The sequence below is a fragment of the Mustela lutreola genome, chromosome 1, assembly GCF_030435805.1.
Source record: "Mustela lutreola isolate mMusLut2 chromosome 1, mMusLut2.pri, whole genome shotgun sequence".
NCBI lineage: Eukaryota > Metazoa > Chordata > Mammalia > Carnivora > Mustelidae > Mustela > Mustela lutreola.
Window position 1 is genome coordinate 182,135,277 of NC_081290.1, and position 20,219 is coordinate 182,155,495.

Below are 20,219 nucleotides of genomic sequence, written 5' to 3' on the forward strand. Positions count from 1 at the left end.
TTCATAGGACACTTATTACCTATTGCATTTATTTTATTTTAAATGGTGTCATACTGACTTGTTCAGCGGCAGCCGACCGGAAGCAAATGGGCTCTGGTCGTTAGTTCTTGGTCATGGGCATCCAGAAATCCCACCTCCAGGGGTCGCTGTTGCTGCCTTCTGAGTGTCTCCCTGAGGTGTGATTCTCAGCCCCCTCAGGCCTCGCCCTGAAACCTGGGCTCTTCATCTCTGCGATGCACCATCTCCGGAAGTTCACAGTCAAGCCCCAGACACAGGGCCAATTCATGTGAGATAAGCACGGCCCATTCTGGGCGCACGTTCCTCTCCGCTGGGAGGGGACCCGACGGAGCTCCTGCTGCTTGGCCTTCTACCAGCACCCCCTCCCCGCCCCCAGGGCAGGCCCTCTGTGCGCCTGGCTCTCGCTGCTGCTCCGGGGATGCTGAGTCATGCAGGAAGAGATCAGAGGCTGGGGCCCTTGGAGACTCCCACCACTGAACAGGTACTCTCTTAAGCTCTGCTAAGCCTCTCCAGTACTTGGGAATTACTGACGGTCTTTGCTGTGGGATATTTAGTGGCTATTCTGATTCTTTTCATTCCTTTACGTTTCTGATGATTAATCTAGTCTCTATCAAAGAACAGATTTCACATGAAGATAAATATGATGTATCATGATATTATGGATCTTGATCCTCATTGAAGAATTCTCAACATCTTTCTTCTCTCCCGACTCTCTCACTCTCTCCTCGACTTTCTTCAGCTCTTCTGTCTCTGCACCAGCCTCTCCTGTTCTCAGAGGCAGTACCTCCCTCTCCACCCCTCTTTCCCTTTGACCTTCTCAAGCAGGCAATGGCGCCTACACCTCTCTGTATGAGGGTAAGGCTCCCCTCTCCACCTCCTCAGTGGGGGTCCCTCCCCAGTTCCCTACATGGGGTTAATACCCCCATTAATTAATTAATGCAGTCTAGTGACATTATAGAAAGTAGTTAATGATAAAAAAAAAAAAAAAAAAAAGATCACTTTCTACGTATGGGGTCAAACACAACTCCCTCCATAAAAACTGTACTCCCAGGGCACCTGGGTGGCTCAGTGGGTTAAAACCTCTGCCTTCAGCTCAGGTCATGATCTCAGGGTCCTGGGATAGAGCCCCGCATCGGGCTCTCTGCTTGGCGGGGAGCCTGTTCCCCCTCTCTGCCTCTCAGCCTGTGATTTCTCTCTCCCTGTCAAATAAATAAATAAAATCTTAAAAAAAAAAACCAAAAAACAAAAAAACTGCACTCCATAGCTTCTGACACATTTCATACATGTTAAGCCCCATGTGTTCCCAGTGCCCTTCCCTGCCTCACGGGTCTCTTAGATATTTAATGCTGGAACCTACACAGAGCATGCTTCCCCACCGTGATTTCCCGTCCTAAGGATCATATCTGACTTCGGGCGCCATGTCTTTTCAATCTGGACTGTTGTGACAGATTTTTAATTTACTCTTCTCCCTTCTAAATGACATTTCACCGTCGTCTGTGATCCAAAATACTCAATAACTAATCATATGTTTCCCATTGCTCCTCGAATCCATGGTCTGAATTCACCTCTTGCTTTCCCTCCCCCACGTTTATTTAAGCTATTCCTCCTGTTTAGAATGTTCTTCCCCGAATTAACCCTGGGGAAATTCCATTTATTTTTCACAGCTTGGTCCAAATACTACTTCCTCCATGGAGTTTAATCTCATTGACAGTTTCCTTAAGAATTCCTCCATGCCAGGGCGCCTGAGTGGCTCTTAGCAAAGCGTCTGCCATTGGCTCAGGTCCAAGCCCTACTCAGGTTGTGATTCAGGCTCCTGGCATCAAGCCCCCTGCTCAGCAGGGAGCCTGCTTCTCCCTCTCCCTCTGCCCCTCCCCCTACTCCTGCAATCATGGCTGTCTGTCTGTCTCTCTTTCAAATAAAAAAAAGGAACTCCTTTATGCCTACTCTATGGCCTTTTCACAGTTGGCTTTGTTTTACTATTGTTTTTATAAATTTCTTAATTCTTCTGTAAGATTGTATGACCCTGGAGGGTGCAGGACCACATGCTTCGTTCACATTTGTATTTTCCATGCCATTAAGTATAGTGACTTCCCCATTGTAAGAGTATGTTCCAGTTTTCTTTTGTCGTGTCGCCATTAACGATACAATATATTGAAGAAAGTCCCATGGGAAAGCAGCACATACTTCTTAACTGTGTACTGAACTTCGTAACTTAAGATGCACACCATTAACCAACATTTCTTTCTGTGACTTCAGACGTTTTTAGTCACAGACCTTTTGAGAGACCATTCCATGTAACTAATTTACAGATCCCATAGAGCCAGTCACAAACTTCAGCTTAAAAATAACTGCTTTTTCATAGTTCATTGTTATTATCATTATTATAAACATGGTCAGTTGTCTCTACAACATGAGAGATCAGAGTGGCCCGTGTCTGGGGAAGAATTTTTCCCTTGCGGTCCAGGAGAGGGAGAGACACTTTCTTTGAGAAGAATGTCTGTCCCCTATTACCATACTGACTAACCCAGAAACAGGAAGTTGGTGGATCTGAGTACAGATCTCCAAAAGCAGCAATGCTGTGTGTAATACTATTCGCAGTTGCTGAGGTCACCATGGGGAAGCAGATCTAAGAACAGCTAACCCCTGAAGAAGGAAAGGTACAAAGTCTGACAGCCATGCTTCAGACCTACGTGAACTGTTTGCTCTTCTGATTAAATTCTAAGTCTTCATGCTGGTGTAATATTTTTCTTATTTTACATAGCACAGGTTATGTCTCCAATATTCAAAAATAATGAATAATAGTTAAGGAGATTAAAAGGGCAAAGCTTTTAATTTTGGGTATTATTTATGTAAATCAGACACTTAAGGCAAGTGCAGGCTACTGCGGAAGGTTTTCAGTTGTGTTGGCTGGGGTTATTAGTGATGTTTAAACGTATTATTAGGATAGTAATTCAATATTCACTTGTGGAATGCAATTTAGAAGAGATGCAGGATGTAATTATTAGTTACCCTGAAGCTAATTGTTTAGACAAGAACAAATATTTCATTATCAGTTAAAACGATTACGCATTCATCGAGGTGGTCTATTTTAGGACATTGCTGTTTCAATTTGCCTAGACCGAGATACGCAGTTAAGGGATTTTTCAAATGTCCTGACTCAGAAATCAGAAATATGTTGGCCTTTCTACTGACAGTGTTTTTCTTCCATATATTACAGTTTTTATTAATTAATATCATCCATTTGCAAGGGATTTTATAATTTGCAAAGAACTTTCATACACATTAGTTAGCGCATTTACTCTTTTACCCTTTGAGCTTATTTTAGATGAAGAAACAAGATACGAGGTCCTATGGACTGAATTATATACCCCCCCAATTTCATATGTTGAAACTTTAATCCCCAATGTGACTATATTTGAATATAGGGTTTTTAGGAGGTAATTATGGTTAAATGAGGTCATCAGGGTAGAGTCCTAATCTGATAGGATTGGTGGCCTTGTGAGAAGAGGAAGGGAGACCTAGCTTCCTCTCTGCCATGTGAGCACATAGCAGGAAGGCGGCCTGTACCAGCCCAGAGAAAGCTCTCACCAGAAGCCAACCACCCTGGTGTCCTGACTTCCAGCCTTCCAAACTGTGAGAAAATTCACTTCTGTTATTCCAGCCAAGTCTATGGTCTTTTGTTATGACAGGTAGAACAGACTGTACACTGGGGAATTTGCCCCAAATCTCGTAAGGGGTGACACTGAGCCCGGGACCTTGATCTGCCTCTTACCTCAGGGCTGTTTGCACCAGAACATACCACCTCTGGAGAAATCATCAGACAGGCTGAGAGTGATTTATTTTTGCTCAAACTGTTACATAAAGGGCAAGAAAGAAATTTGTACTAGCATGAGAATGAAGAAATCAATGCATTGGAAAGAAAATAATAAATATTTAACTGGCTGAAATCCCATGGCCTTTGAGAGATGTTCATCTTCTCTTGTGGTTTTCCTTTATCTTAGTGTGTGGTTAGGTCATGTTTCACTTTTACCAAGTGAAATATCCTTGTTGCCCCGAGGTCTCCTGATGGCCCCACTCTGCTCTGAGGCCCCACCCAAGGTGGACTTCCTGCCTGAAACAGCAGCAATTTCAACTAATTTTTTTAAAACCCCAAGTTATGAAAGCATGGGGGAAGCTGTTTCTAATACAAAGGATGAGAGAAATAGTTTCAGGTCAACTATGAGAAGGCAGATTCGGGAGAGGAATTTCATAGCACTCAGGGCTGATCCTGTCTTTATGAGAAGCGGTGAACTGTCTGAAACACAGTCGTCAGGACACAGCCTTTGAACTGGGAAGAAACATTCTCTTATTTTAAAAATGGCCCCATGGATAATTTCATCCACTTAGTGTTTGTCAGATGTTTTGTGTTTAGATGGGAGCAGGAGCCCTCCAAACTGGCCCAGTGCCCACCATCGCTTACAGACATCTGGCCCTCTTAACTTTTCTTCAGTGCTGAAGAAGAAACAAAATTCTGATTTTCTCCTCCATTCTCCAATGCACCCCCCCCCACCTGGCCATCCCACTCTTGCACATTTGCACATATTTGTACATATTTTTTAAACTGTGCACACTTAAGAGTGTGAGAGACACACTCTTCTTTTTGACAGAGAGAAAGATCACAACTAGGCAGAGAGAGGGGAGGAAGCAGGCTCCCCGCCAAGCAGAGAGCCTGATGCAGGGGTTGATCCCAGGACACTGAGATCATGACCTGAGCCAAAGGTAGAGGCTTAACCCACTGAGCCACCCAGGTGCCCCTCCCCACTTTTTAAAAATAACTAAATGGAGTTTCTATTTCATGGCCCCAATGTACCTGGTGGTAAACCTTGTCAGTTTTAAGGATTCTTTCTCTTAGTCCTCTTTTCCTTGAGGTTAATTTGAAGTCCTGGCATCATGGTTTTTGTCTGTAGTGAGTTCTGGGAGCACTGGCTTTGAACGTTAGTCGTGTTTGTCTGCCTGGGGAAGCATGTGCTAAGGCAGGGTCGTCCGACATGAAATGCTGGGGTATCAGGTCATTGCACAACCTCCTCTCAAGTGTGGGACTCATTCAACTCAACCCACTCTCTGTGCTCACTAGTATTTGTACCTTCTTCACAGCCCATGGGCCTGGGAGAATTGGGGTGCTCTGCTGCTTCCATGCCTTGATGACACATGATTTAGGTCACATGCCAACTTCCAGGTCTGTCTTCAGATCTCCGAATATACAGGAGGCAACCGTCACCCATCACCCGCCTCTGCTTGGCGCCTGAAACTATCCTTTCGTGAGAGACACCCATCAGCATCTCTTTCTCTTGCCTTTTGTCTCACGTGCTCCTCAGTCCCCCAGGCTGGGGAATTTGCTTCCTTGTCCTGACCTCCCATCAATTCTGGAACACTGCTAGATATTGAGGATATTTAGGTCAACATTCTGCTCTTGACATTTAAAAAGATCCAGGATCTTGCAATTCAACCCTCTCCTGCCTTTTTTCCAAACCCATTGTCCCTGCTAGGGTCTTCAGATGTCAACTGTGACACTCAAAGCCTAAATCATACCTTCCCTGAGGAGTTTTTCTAGGAAGGAGGTATGTGTGGCTTGCCTAGTTAATTCCCAAAGTGAGGTTAAAAGGGAATGTGAGGACGGCACCAAATATATACTCAGTATATTGTCCTATCACATATGCTATTTTGGGAATATAATTATTTTGTTCTCTCCCTACCTAACACCCTCCTCCAAACACACACACACACACACACACACACACAACCACCCAAAAGATGTTCTAGGCATACTTTGTCAAGAAGGGAAATGAAAGGAACTAATACTTATTTAATGTCTGCTCTATGTTCCAGGCTCTTTGTTAGCTCCTTTTATATAAATTGTCTCTTTTCTTTTTGCCAAGAGAGAAGAACTTGTTTCTACATTGTCCCAGGGTGCACTCTTCCTAGTTTTCCCTAATCCACCTCCATCCCATGAAGAAAGCCTAACATTTAGCAGAATGTCCCTACGAAAAGATGTGTATAACTCACTCTTCGTGCTTCCACATCTACTGTCCTTGTTCAAGTTTATCACTGGGATTGAAAGCAGACAGATGTTATTCCAAGAGGGCCCTATCTAGCCTGTTGAAAGCAGACAGATGTTATTCCAAGAAGGCCCTATCCAGCCCGTTGAAAGCAGACAGATGTTATTCCAAGAGGGCCCTATCCAGCCCGTTGGCCAAAAGATCTGGAAGAGACCAAGACACACCCAGCATCAGGCCAGAGGCTGTCCTGAGGTCACTTTGCATTCAAGTTAGATTCTGAAGCCACCCCAGAGACAAACTGGCATGAACATCAACTTAATTCCAAAGTTAATGCAATTATTAAGACTGTCCTCTGGCCCAAGTGGTTTCATTCATTCGAAAAATATTTCAGTGTCCACTCCACCAAGGGCTAGATAGCAGAAGTTGTCACATTAATAATACCCACCTCTCGGGAGTTCTTTGACCTTCCAAGTGATCCAGTGTGTCTGTTTCATAATTGTTTTCATCTAAACATGCCCTTTCATGTCATACACAATTGGTACATCCAAAAAAATTTTTTTTCATTTTTCTCCAACTCAATTAACTAATTTTCTGATTAAAACTTGGCTGAATTGTGAGTGATTTTGATGTAATGTGAAGACAGTCCCATAACTCCATCTCACCTATTGTCCACTCAGGAAAGACTCAGGAATGGCCAGATCCACGGCAGACACCATAGAAGAGAAAGCAAGACTCTGTTTTACTGTTTTAATCTGCACTGGTAGAAAGGGTGTTGCCCTTCCCGGGGGACATTCCATGAGACTTTCCGTCATTTCTCATTGAGATACCCCCCAGTTAATTTCCCTAAGAGCTTCATAAGATAATGAATAAATAAACACAGCATTAGTGAAAAAGAAGAACAGGACCGATGTTTACTAATGCTGCTGATGGCATTTTAATTCGGGTTTTGCCATTACAGACGCTTCCTCTTATTTAAAATAAATGTCAGTCAACAGAGTTGTTGCTCTACTTTGAGAATTTTGTGGATTCCATTAATCATGTTTAATGATTTATATCTTTCTTAATGGTCCAAGGGAAATAATTTAGAAACCCATACCATAATTAAAATACTCTCTTGAGTATCCGTGCTGAGCAACTCTGAAAGATGTCTTCCTACGTTCTAACCATTAGTAGTTAAGCAATGTCTTGTCTCCCCTATTGAACACACATGTTCCTTGTCATCATCACCAAAACTTTCAGCATGAGTTGTGACCATAAAATAATGAGACTGGCTTTCCATTTCATCACCCATAATCACATTTTCTGCACTGTCTTCATTCTCCTTAATAGCAAACATCAAATAACGTAGAACAGAGAAGCGGGGATGTGTAGAATATAAAACTTGAATTGGCCACACTGCCAGATTGCAGCCTGGTATACTGAGACCATCACAGAGATTCAGAAGCAGAAGACCCAGGCTTGATTCCTAGGTCAGCCTCTAACTCAGTGCAGAGTCAAGTTGCTCATTTGGGGCTCCCCCTACCACCTTTTTCCCTGTGAGATGAAAACAATAGCTATTTCACAAAATTCTTGTGGGAACAAAAGATTTCATTAATTGTATGTGACGGTGTCTAGCGCCTTTTGGGTCAAATAAAAGGTATGCAATAAATGTTCATTTCCTTCCTTTCTACCTCTCTTTCTTTTTATGAGCCATGTGCAGGGTTCAAGAGATATAGCAATTAAAAAAGAATTCAATCTAGAGAAAGAAATATTCTCAACAGAGTAATGGAGCTCCCAGCATGGAGGTGTAGTGTAGGAACTGGATCTGGGGGGAGTCATGCAGGATTCATCTTGATGGAGATCTGCAGTTGGGCCCAGCTACACAACCGGTGTTTAAGAACCAGCTCCATTCCTAGGAGGTGGCCTGGCAGAAAAACATGGCAGGGTCTCAGTCAGGGAGGACACTGGGATACTAGATAGAAACCACCACTGGATAGAGAAGGGGTCAGGGAGAATGTCAGGAATATGTCTTAGAGCACTTGAGACAGAGTGGGTTTTAAAGACAAAGAGAAACCCAGTTACCAGGATTGAGACACATGAAGGAGGAATTGGGCCTTGGGAATGATAGAGGAACCCAACCACGAGTACCAAAATGTCCCCATAAAGTCACCTTGGTGGCTGGGTGATTCAGTGTTGAGTCCACAAGACAAGCAATCCTGAGCACGCAGGTGGGGACTCAATGACCCTAGCTCTGGGAGCGGATCTAGAAGATAGGCTAGACGTCAAAACCATTGTTGAGATCCAATAGAAGCCTTAAAAGCAGATTTAGGTGACTGTATTTAAATGACTTCTAAGCTTTTGTTGTGAAAAATGAAACAATGAGAGCAATACTGCTCTGGGGAAGATTTATTAGTCATGCGCTAAAAAAATAATAACTAAAGAAAAAGTTAACTTTCCATGCAAAGAGAAGACAAGCTCCACAGTGAAATGGTAGATAAAGGATTCTTGGCAGAACAGGGGATTTTGGAGCGACTTGGGCAGCAGGAGGAAAGGGTATGAAAGGAGGGTTGCTTTCTGAATATGAAATGTAGGTTGAGAGAAAGCACAAGAAATTGTAGGAAGAAGATTAAGTAAAACGGATGTTTATAAGACAGAAGGTATGAAATCAGTAGGAAATGTTCTCAGAATCAAGGTAATCGGACACCAAAAGGCACAACATCTGTCTGACAAATCCATGTAGTACAATCCAAGAAGGATTCATATTTACTTTTTTCTAGGACTGATAGCCACCCTGCATTTTTGTAGTACATATCATCCTCAAATTCTTTATATGGACTCTTTAAAAGGCAGCATATTAACAAAGGGGGGAAACCGTAATATATTCCGCACAGACCTGGTCTTAAAAGGATTTGCTCACATTGCATTCCAGGCTAACCTTCTGAGAATATAGTGTTCTTTTCATTCCTATAAAGATAGATTTAGCAGCTACATGCATTATGTACTAATTGGTCAGTTCAGGAAAAAGACATATTCATTAAAATGGTAATGTCTTTTATAGTAGAACTGTGTGCCTTTGATGAAAAGTGACTTCTCTAGGGATGACTTACAGTAGCTATTTAAGAAAGGTAAGCAATTCTTGGTTAAAAGCATGAAATTTTTGTATTTTTAGCCGGGTATGTGAAATAAATTCTGTCAAAACCTGCTAGGGCCTTCCCACTGGGGCTCCTTAAATAAGTGTGTAAGCAGAAGGTTCATCTGGGTCAAGAAAAAAAAAAAAAAAAAGGCATGAAACTAGATACTTAAAAACAAAAGTTTTTAAATCTGAGCCCCATAAACACAAAAGTGTGATTTTTTGCTAAGTCATTTAACCTTTCCTTTCCTCTGTTGTGTGTGTGTGTGTGTGTGTGTGTGTGTGTTTCCCATCTACAAAATATCATGCCTCTCTGCTTTTCCATAAACCTTCTAAAGCAATATTTAATGTCTTAACTGTCCGCACTACTCCCGGAATATGACTTACACCTTGAGTCTCTTCTTCTATGTCCTCAGAGATTATCAAACTTTCCAAAAAAACCATCTTCTATGTTACTGTTGAAAATATAAATTCTATAAAATAGGAGACAAAATTAAGTCTTTTCTACTCTTTGAAAGACATAAGTAATGACTTTGATTTCTGTTATGTAGTAATAGAATTTTGCAAACAGATTATGGCCAGAATAAATGCTGGAGAGCTAAGATACACTAAATAAGGATTCTGACTTCAAGTATAAAGACAAAGATCCATGGAGAAACCTATAAAATTCAGGAACAGATTTTTTATATTGTTTTTAAAGCATGAATAGACTTGCAGCTGACTTCCAGGTAAATGCAGTAGATGGAGCATGCATTTATCTGTTCCTTTCTGAAAAAGGAATTCTTTTTTTAAATTAAATTAAATTTAATTTAATTTCTTTTCAGTGTTCCAGAATTCATTGTTTATGCACCACACCCAGTGCTCCATGCAACACGTATCCTCCTTAATACCCACCACCAGGCTTACCCAGCCCCCCACCCCCCTCCCCTCCATACCCCTCAGTTTGTTTCTCAGAGTCCACAGTCTCTCATGGTTCGTCTCCCCCTCCAATTTCCCCCAACTCACTTCTCCTCTCCTTCTTCCAATGTCCTCCATATTACTCCTTATGCTCCACAAGTAAGTGAAACCATATGATAATTGATTCTCTCTGCTTGACTTATTTCACTCAGCACAATCTCCTCCAGTCCCATTCATGTTGATACAAAAGTTGGGTATTCGTCCTTTCTGATGGAGGCATAATATTCCATTGTATATATGGACCACCTCTTCTTTATCCATTCATCTGTTGAAGGGCATCTTGGTTCTCTCCATAGTTTGGTGACTGTGGCCATTGTTGCTATGAACATTGGGGTACAGATGGCCCTTCTTTTCACTACATCTGTATCTTTGGGATAAATACCCATTAGTGCCATTTCAGGGTCATAGGAAATCTCTATTTTTAATTTCTTGAGGAATATCCACACTGTTTTCCAAAGTGGCTATACCAACTTGCATTTCCACCAACAGTGTAAGAGAGTTCCCCTTTCTCCACATCCTCTCCAACACATGTTGTTTCCTGTCTTGTTAATTTTGGACATTCTAACTGGTGTCAGGTGGTTTTGGTTTTTCTCAATGTGGTTTTGATTTGAATCTCTCTGATGGCTAATGATGATGAACATTTTTCCATGTGTCTGTTAGCCAAAAGAAGACATTTGTATGTCTTCTTTGGAGAAGTGTCTGTTCATGTCTTTTCCCCCTTTTTTAAAATGATTATCTGTTTTGTAAGTGTTGAGTTTGAGGATTTCTTTATAGATCTTGGATATTAGCCCTTTGTCTGTACTATCATTGGCATTACATTCTTCCATTCCATGGGTTGCCTCTTTGTTTTGTTGACTGTTTCCTTTGCTGTGCAGAAGCCTTTGATCTTGATGAAGTCCCAAAAGTTTATTTTCACTTTTGTTTCCCAGACCCCAGTTTCATTCTCTGCTCCTCTCTCAAGAAGCTGGACACAAGTTTGTACCCTCCCAGGGGGAAATGGGAGGATTCCTGTCAACCAGCCAGGAGTAAAGGTCTGCAGATGCTCACAGGTGCAGATCTCCCAGTGAATCGGCTCAGTCCGTGCTCACCAGTCTCAGGGAGACCCGCCACTCAACACTCCCTGCTGTCCAGTTGTTTAATGTCCCACTCTGAAAGTGGACAGCCAGGGATCACTGGCCATTTGAGGAAAGGCTCTAAAAAAAGTATATTTGATGAAGGAACTTAGAGAAAGATATAAGGTAGATAGCAGGAAGAAAAAATTTAATTGAAAGTAATGTTACTTTCAGAAATTAAAAGAACACAAAGACTAAAATGAAAACAGAAGAGCTAGAATATAATATTGAAGAAATTGTGCAGAGAGTAAAACAAGAGATTGAAATTAGAGAAAATGTGAGGATCCAACCAAGAGATCACATACTGAATAATGAAAGTTTGAGAAGGAAAACAAGAGGAAATGGAAGAGAAGAAATAATGGAATTATTAATGCAAGAAAGTTTCACAGAAAGGAAAGAGATAACTTTGAAGATTGAAAGAACAAATGCAATGAAAACTGGAAACAAGGAGAGAATCCTAAAAGCTTCAAGTGATGAAGAATGGGCCGTGTAGAAAGAATTGCAATGAGAATGGCCCTAAACATCATGCCAGTGACCCTTGAGGCAGAAAGCAACAACCTAGTAATCAAGTGCAAGTAGAAAAACAACCTTGTAGATTTGCAAGTCTTCAAAAAATTTACTTTTGTCTTTTTTCAGGAAGTTGCTAGAGCAGTGATTCTCAAGGTGTGATTCAGAGACACCTAGGGATTTCTAAGGCTTTATCAGGGGGTCCACTAGGGCAAACTGTTTTCATTACCATACTGAGATGTCACCTGTGTTTCCCCCTTATTCTCTCATGAGCGCAGAGTAGGGTTTTCTGAAGCTACATGGGATTTGATGTTACAGCGGAATGCAGAAGCAGATATGAGAATCCAGCTCTCCTTTATTCAACCAGACATTAAAGAGATTTGCCGAAATGTAAAACAATAAGACGTGTCTCTCCAATTTTTGGAGATTTGAACATGTAATATGTTCATTATCCTTATTTTGAATAAATGCATGAATATTTTTAAGTTTCTCAGTTTTAACTTCTAAACACATAAAAATTAATAACTAAACACATAATAATTAATAGACGAGAGATGTAGCTTTCTCTCGTCAAGCCAGCTTTCAAGATGGTGCTGAAAGACAAGAAGCAGAAGAAGTCGACTTGGAAATTTAATTTGGACCTTACCCACCTAGTAAAAAACGGCATTTTTGATTCTGGAAGTCTTGAACAGTTTCCACAGGAGAAGGTTAAAGTCAATGGTAAAACTGGAAATATGGGGAATGTTGTTCACATTGAATGCTTCAAGAATAAAATCACAGTTGTTTCTGAAGAAGGACGATCTTTCTGATTGGCTTTGTGTGGTTGCTTCCAGATTAGTTACTTCCAGATTAGTCAAGATGAAGATGGGTCTGAGTCTGAAGACTATGTGAAGCTGCCCCTTGCAGGGTTTTGCTCCCTAGTGAAACAAATGAATCGTGCAAAAGAAGGAAACATCTAGACATAGACTTTTAGCTTATTGATGAATAAAAAGCCTTGTACTGTGTAAAAAAAAAAAAAAGAATAGATGTCACTCACGGAAACAAAAGCTCTTTGGGAGTGTCCTTAGTAATTTGCAAGAGTGTAAGAGCCTTGAAACCTAATAGGTTGAGAACTAGTGTTCTAGAGGATGCCCTCCCCCAGAGAAGGGAAGAAGAAGCCATGAGGTCTAGGAACAGACAGCAGAAGAAGATGAACAGTTCTCAACAGGACATCCACACAACAATTTTTACTGTCCTAGTTAAAGCAGCTTCTTTAGGAAAGCTAACTGAGTTGCATACTTTCTGAGAACTTGCATATAAGCGAACACATTTATTTAACGAAAGTTTAAATAAATAAATAAACAAAAAAATTTAAAAAACAACGACAACAAAAACCCCAATATTTACTAAGTGCCTGTGGTATGTCAGGAATTTAGTTTTTCTGTTTCCCTCATACCTGGAAATCCCTTTTTCACCCCTCCGAGTAAACCTGATTTTGTTGTTCCTTTGTAGAGAATCTGTTTTTTGTTTTACTGTTAAGAGTTCAGTCTCTCTATACGGCGATGTTTGTAACACTTCACTAGGCTATGTCCAAGTATGGATTTCTTTTCATACATTTTTCTCGCAACATGATACCCCAGTATCTGGACAACAAAAAGGTATCATCAAACATCACGGAATCCACACAAGAGATGCGCTGCATGGGATTTGTTAAACTGTAACTCTCATGGTCTTCAGCTGCCCTCCGTCCCTTCTCCTGTGGCGCTGACAGGGTAAATCCTCAACCGCAAATAAAGTCTGGACAACGCAGAGGTCTCATCTACTCTATGTTTGTAATTCAAGCTATTTTTATTTCTGAGGAAATAGCAGCTAAGGATGTTCTTCCACAGTTCCATAGCTGTGTTCAAATGAAAACCAGAGGCCCCAAATGGAGTCCCTCATGTTAAGAGCCCCACAGCAACAAAACAAGACTTAACACCCCTGGTGCGGTTCCGCCCAGCCTCCTCCACGCCAGAAATGCAGCCTGTAGCCAGCCCACCTGGGATTTCCTGATCAGCTCTAGGAAATTTCTGCTAGACTCTTCCCATTCCCCTTAGAAGGCCGACCTGGCCTGGAACAGTGCATCCCTTGCTGCCTGTAAAAACCATTCCCTTTCTGCAGCTCCGTGGAACTCCTTTCCTTTGGCTAGATGGGATTCCGCCCAATTCATGAATTGCTTAACAAGGCCAATTAGATCTTCAAAGGTCCTCAGTTGAATTTTTGTTATTTAACGGGTGAATGGAGACTATATCATAAATTGGAATTTAGCTTTTTGTCAGTTCTGTATTCATTCACGAGCCCATCAGTATAAACCAAGAAACCAATGTAAGGGTTCCAGCACAGAGCTGGGTACAAATTGTATCTCCATCACTCACTGTGTGACATGGGACAAAGTATTTCACTACCCCAGCCTTAATTTAAGTATCTATAAATGGAGATAATATTCTTATTGATTTCGGGGAATTGTTGAAAGCAGGGCAGTCCCAGGGTGAAATGAGTCGAGTCATCTGGAATACAGCGTTTAAGGAGGTCACATAGGAATTAACCCCAGTGGGTCACTTACCTAAATGCAAGAGCTAAAGCTATAAAATACTTAGAAGAAAATGTAAGAGTGCCTCTTTCTGAACTTGGGTGAGGCAAGGTCTTCTTGAATAGAAGACCAAAAGCATAAGTAACACAAGAAAAAATAAACCGGATTGAATTAAAATTTAAAAATTTGGTGGCACCTGGGTGGCTCAGTGGGTTAAGCCTCTGCCTTCCCCTCAGTCATGATCTCAGGGTCCTGGGATAGAGCCCCACTGACATCAGGCTCTCTGCTCAGCAGGGAGCCTGCTTCCCCCTCTCTCTTTGCCTGCCTCTCTGCCTACTTGTGATCTCTCTCTCTCTCTCTCTCTCTGGGTCAAATAAATAAATAATGTTTGAAAAAAAAATTTTTTTGTGCTTAGGGATAACTGGATGGTTCAGTCAGTTGAGTGTCTGCCTTGGGCTCAGGTCATGATCCCAGGGTGCTGGGATTGAGCCCTATGTCAGGCTCCCTGCTCGGCAGGAAGCCTGCTTCCCCCTCTCCCGTTGCTTGTGTTCTCTCTCTCACTGTGTCTCTCTGTCAAATAAATAAATAAAATATTTTTTAAAAAATTTTTGTGTACTTGAAAGGGCACTGTAAAAAATGAAAAGATACCTACAGGATTGGAGAAAATGCTAGCAAATCATGTCTGATAGGACTTGTATCCAGAACATACAAAGATCTGTTACAACTCAGTAATAAGACAAATAACCCAATTAAAAGAAATGGGATGGAAGATAAATACATGAGGTGACGGGTGTGCCCTTTAACTAGATGGGGTGAATCTTTGCACAGTGTGTTCACATTACACACCCATGTACCTTGTGTGCATAATGTGCAATTGTGATTTACAGTTTAAATCTTACAACTCTGTTAGTTATACCTTAAGAAAACAGAATACTTTTAGAAAATGGGTAAAAGATCTAAGTAGATATTTCTCCGAAGATAGACAAATGGCCAATAATCACATAAAGAGATGCTTAACCTCATTTGCATTAAGGGCACGCAAGTCAAAACCACAGTGAGATACCACTTCTCACCTGCCCGGGAGACAGTTACAAAAACAGATGGAGACTAACAAGTACAGTGAGGACGCGGAGAATCCGGACAATTGCTGGCAATTTTTCAGCAAATGGTGCAGCCCCTTTGGAAAATGGTCTAGCAGTTTCTCAAAATGTTAAACACAGAGTTACCATTTCACCCAGCAATTCTAGCCTATAGACCCAAGAGAAATGAAAACATACATCTGCACAGGTGTTCATAACAGCATGATTCGTAATAGTAAAAAAAAAAAATCCAAATGTCCATGAGCTGATGAATGGATAAACAAATGGTGGTCTTCCATACAACGGAATGTCACTCGGTAATAAAAAGAATAAAATAGAGATAGAGGCTACAGAGATGAACCTGGAAAACCTTACAGTGAGTGAAAGACACCAGTCACAGAAGACCACATGTTGTGGGATTCTCTTTACATAAAATGGCTGGAATAGGCAAATCTGCAGACAGAAGGTAGATCAATGGTGGCACAGAGCTTGGGAGTCTGGGGGACGTGAGGAGTGACTGATAACAGGCATGGGTTTTTTGGGGGTGATGAGAAAGTTCTAAAGTTGGTTGTGATGTTTGCACAACCCTGTGAATACACCAACAGCCCCGGAACTGTGCACTTGAAATGCGTGAATTGTACAGCGTGCGAACTTTGTCTCAAGAAGGCTGTTCGGTAGTGGATGAAGGCACTGGTTGTCAGGGCCACGCGAAGGCCGTGTCAACAGAAGGCTCTTGTCAACGCTGAGAGTGAACACTTCCTTAAATTTTGTGCCCCACGTGCCTGCTAGCCTCACCCAAGTCTTGGCCTTGAATGTGTGACCTAACGAGACCTCGCATGAAATGTACTTAACGCTAATACATAGCACTGTTCGCTGTTGGAGGGGAAGAAATACAATTTTACCTCTCTCCTTCTGAGCCCTTGGCTGAGACCCCTGTAATGAAAGACAAAACAACAAGAGGAAAACATGCTGTTTATTAACGGGTGTACCTTGTGCGTCCTCTGAACTGCTACCTTAAATACCATCATCAGTTGAAGACAGAAGAAAGAAGCGTGTGGTGAGACCAGTCACAGGGAAGTTACGGGAAAAACACAGTAACCAGGGGTGAGGTTTGTTATCTGGAGTCAAGTTGTGCCTTTTCCACTGATAAGATTCTCTTGTGATTTGGAGTCACGGCTCTTCCTGATGCAGAAAGGGAGACACGGTTACAAAAGGAGATTGGATTTGTGAATGCAAATTTCCTTTACAAAACGGAACTCTTCAGACATTTTCCCATGTCCACTGTTTCTCAAAACAATCCTTATGCCAAAGAGGCATATTTTGGGGTAACATATTCTGCTTTTCTTCCCCGTTAGGACTATTAAGTATCAGGAACTTGCCAGGCTCTGGGCATATATAGATAACCATAAGGGCTAAAATATGCCACATCCATAGGGCCCGACCTTATACTAAACGGTTTCTGTGAAGCTGAGGCCCGAGGGCCTAGTTTATACAGTAGGAGATGGCTCAGCCTGTGGGCAGGGACAGGCAGCCTGAATCCATCCAAACCTAAAGAGCGTCGTCCAGAAGACTGTCAGAAGGAATAAGATATTATTTGTTTTAATTAATAATCAAACATGAGCCATAAATATGTGTGTCAAGGCTGGGACAGGCTAACATGGCATGAGAAATCCCTCTGCACCCAGAGAAGAGTAATTCCATCTGGGGATTTGGGCAAGACCTTAGAAAGGGTCACTGCTCCTCCCCCACCAAGACCCCCACCCCCCGCACCACCACCACCGGGGTTGAAAAGGAGGAGTGCACTGGCTGGAGGGGACGGAGAGCATTCCAGCCACAGTGAAAGTGAGCCATGGGAGAGCTCCGGGCAGGCCCAGGGGACACGGCTGTGCTGTGGGGCAGACGCCGGGGTCCAGACTGATCCTGGGTGCGGCGGCGGGCAGGGAGGGGCTTTCCATGCTGCATAGGAATCTGAGATTGGTCCAAAAGGCAAGAAGGACCCCGCAAAAGCCCTGAAGCAAGCATGCACCATAATCAGACGGGAGGACAAGAGAGCTTCCGAAAAGAAATTCAAAGAAAAAAAAAAAAAAAATCAAGTCACATGACAATAAAGAGACAATGGGCTGTTCTTCAAACCAAAGCTTAAGTTTCTCAAGTTTCCTGTTCAGGGTTGTTCTCAACTAATACCTGTAGGAATTGAGGGACTCTTGAGTTCCTTCATAGAAGACCTTGGAAGAAGGTCAGTTTTCCCTTCGTAGATTCGTGGCAATGGCCTTCATGGTTTTTATATAATTAACATAATATTTCCTATGGGGTTGCTTTTTATTTAAATCTGTAATGGAAACTCAGCAAAATGAAAAGCTTATCTCTTCGTGCACCCTTTCGTTAAGTGTTCTGTTTCAACCCCTCTCCCTTACTCCAGATGTGGGTTTCAAGTATCACTTACATAAAATGAGTTGAATGTCAGTGACCCTCTGGGATTTTATTTGTCTTCAACCTTGCAGGTGAAACATGGTGTCTGAGTGAGCAGGCCTCTGGGAGAGTGCTTTGGGGTGGGACCCTTGTTTATCTCTTGAGAATTTCTGGCCCACACACTTGGCTGCTGGTCAGCCAGGAAATAACTATTTCTGTCAAAACCACTTGCAAGCAACAGCTCCATCCCCAGGATGTGAACCACCATCTCCTAATAGCATCTGACCTTCCGCCACCATTTCCTACGTTGTCAACAACAGATTCTCCTGGCTCCAACGCAGCTCCCTACCCCCGGCCAGCTGGTGAGAGGTTATGCACAGAACTGGGATTTTGCATCAAGCCTTAAAGGAAGTTTGTCATATTTGTCCCGAGGCTGCTGCTTGGTATTGCCCAGGCTGATGTTCTTTCTCTGGTCTCATTGCTAAGCCCTCGAGTTCTTTCCTTATAACTTGTCCCAGAATTTCTTCTCACATTTTGCCTGAGCCATGGAAGGGAGCTACACAAAACTGTGACTCATTTCACCCGTATTTAAGATAGTTCTTGGGTATTTTGTTTTGTTTTGTTGTCACTTGAGGACTTAAAATGTTCTTTGGAACAAGAAATGGAGTACATGTCTTGGATTCGTAGATGAGTGGGTTGTAAGAATCCCCGGAATTTCGTCTCTGGCACCCCCTCTGTGACACGTCTGCCTGGAGGCCACTGGTCCAGTCTCTGCTGCACCATTTCTCGTGATGTCACTCCTTAGCTGGCCTGCTGCAGTTTGGGATGGATCCAGCTGTTTCAAACATCTGTCTCACTCTGTTCGTTGCAGTTAAGCTTATCCTTCCATAGACTGCCCTTGAAGTATCAAAGTCTTCATAGGATGTACCCTTTCTTCCAGACTGAATTTAGGTGTCGGTCGAATCCATATGCTTTGTAGGATTACTATTATCTTTGAAGTATTGAGGCTTCCCTTCTTGCTAAAGTATCAGATTTCCTAACGTAATAAGAAACAGAGATAACAATGATGATACCTTCCATACTCTGCTGTGAAGGCCAAGTAAAATCATAAAAATGAAATCACTGTAAAGAAAATATAGGCTTCTACAAATATCATACAGAGAGTATTAGTATTAGAAATAGAAACACCTGGGATCCCAGTGCAGATATCCCATGACTTAGAGCAAAGGACTGACCAGATAGTGACCCAAAAGAAGCTGAACTTAAGGACCCAGTCTTTAACATTGGGAAAGAAGCCAAACTGTCCCATACTCTCAGTCACTTCCATTCATACAAGAGATATTTTACTGAGCCCCTACTCTGTGCCAGGCACTGTTCTAGAATTAAAAATGGAGAAATGTGCAAAGCAGACAAAGGCACTGCCCTCTCTCAAGAAATGTATATCTTGATGTGAAAGCCTGGCAATATATAAACCAGTACATCTGATATTGATGATACAGGTGGGAAAAAGTGAAATAGGATGAGGCTGTTTGTGGGTAAGGAGAGAGATATTTTATATAAGCTGTATAGGTAAGGCCTGATTCACAAGGTGACATTCAAGGTGAAATAAAGAAATAAAGGAGTTAGTCATGTGACTCTCTGTGGAAGCATGCTCAGGAATAAGAGATGGCATGTGCAAAGGTCCTGATGCAGGAGGAAAAGTGCAGCATGTGGCTGAAGCAGAGTGAACTAGACAGAAAGTAGCAGGAGCTTTAGGGCCATTGTAAGGATTCTGGATTTTGTTTTAAGTGAATTGGAAGTCATTGGAGGACTTGAGCAGGGGATAGATTGTAAGAGAATCAGGATCCTACTCTATGATGCATAGACACCTGGGAAATGAGTTACAAATTTTCCAGTAAATTATACAAGAGATCATTATGGTGAATTGGACTAGGGGAGTATCCATGTATGTGGCTAGACAAGGTGTGACTTTGCTTGTATTTTGCTTTTGTGTTTTGTTTTAGCTTGTTGTGGGGGAAAAAAATTCCCAAATTTCTTCTGCAGCAGATAGCATGAGCAGGTGGAAGTGGAGGGGTTTCTCAGTAGAGCATATATTACAAGCTGTTATTGGCTTAACAGTGAGAAAGCCTCTGGTGATTTCTATGTACTGTCAAGATAGAGCCATCAGGATTTGCTGCTGGGGTATATATGAAATATAACAGAAACCAAGGAGTTGTGGATGCTCCCAGGTTCGGGGCCTCGGAGCTGGAAATTATAGAGTGTTTGGAAGCATGGAGAGGAGAGGAAGAAGTCGAAAATGTAAGCCGTGGTTAAACTGTAAACTTTATCTCACGCTAAGGATCCTGGACTTCAGCCTGTGGGCAGTAGGCTTCGGGCATAGGAAGCGATATGACAAGCTTGTGTTTTCTAGAAACAACTTCAGGAGTGCCTGGATGGCTCGGTCAT

The 20,219-nt window shown here is 42.2% G+C and overlaps 1 long non-coding RNA gene across 1 annotated transcript in view; it reads left to right on the forward strand.

Moving 5' to 3' along the window:
• Window positions 1-266: 266 nt before the first annotated feature.
• Window positions 267-20,219, forward strand: part of LOC131835532 (uncharacterized) — a 68,795-nt gene continuing 48,842 nt past the window's right edge. The window contains exon 1 of the long non-coding RNA XR_009355225.1: window positions 267-499. This is a non-coding gene — a long non-coding RNA (uncharacterized LOC131835532). The remainder of the gene's footprint in view (window positions 500-20,219) is intronic.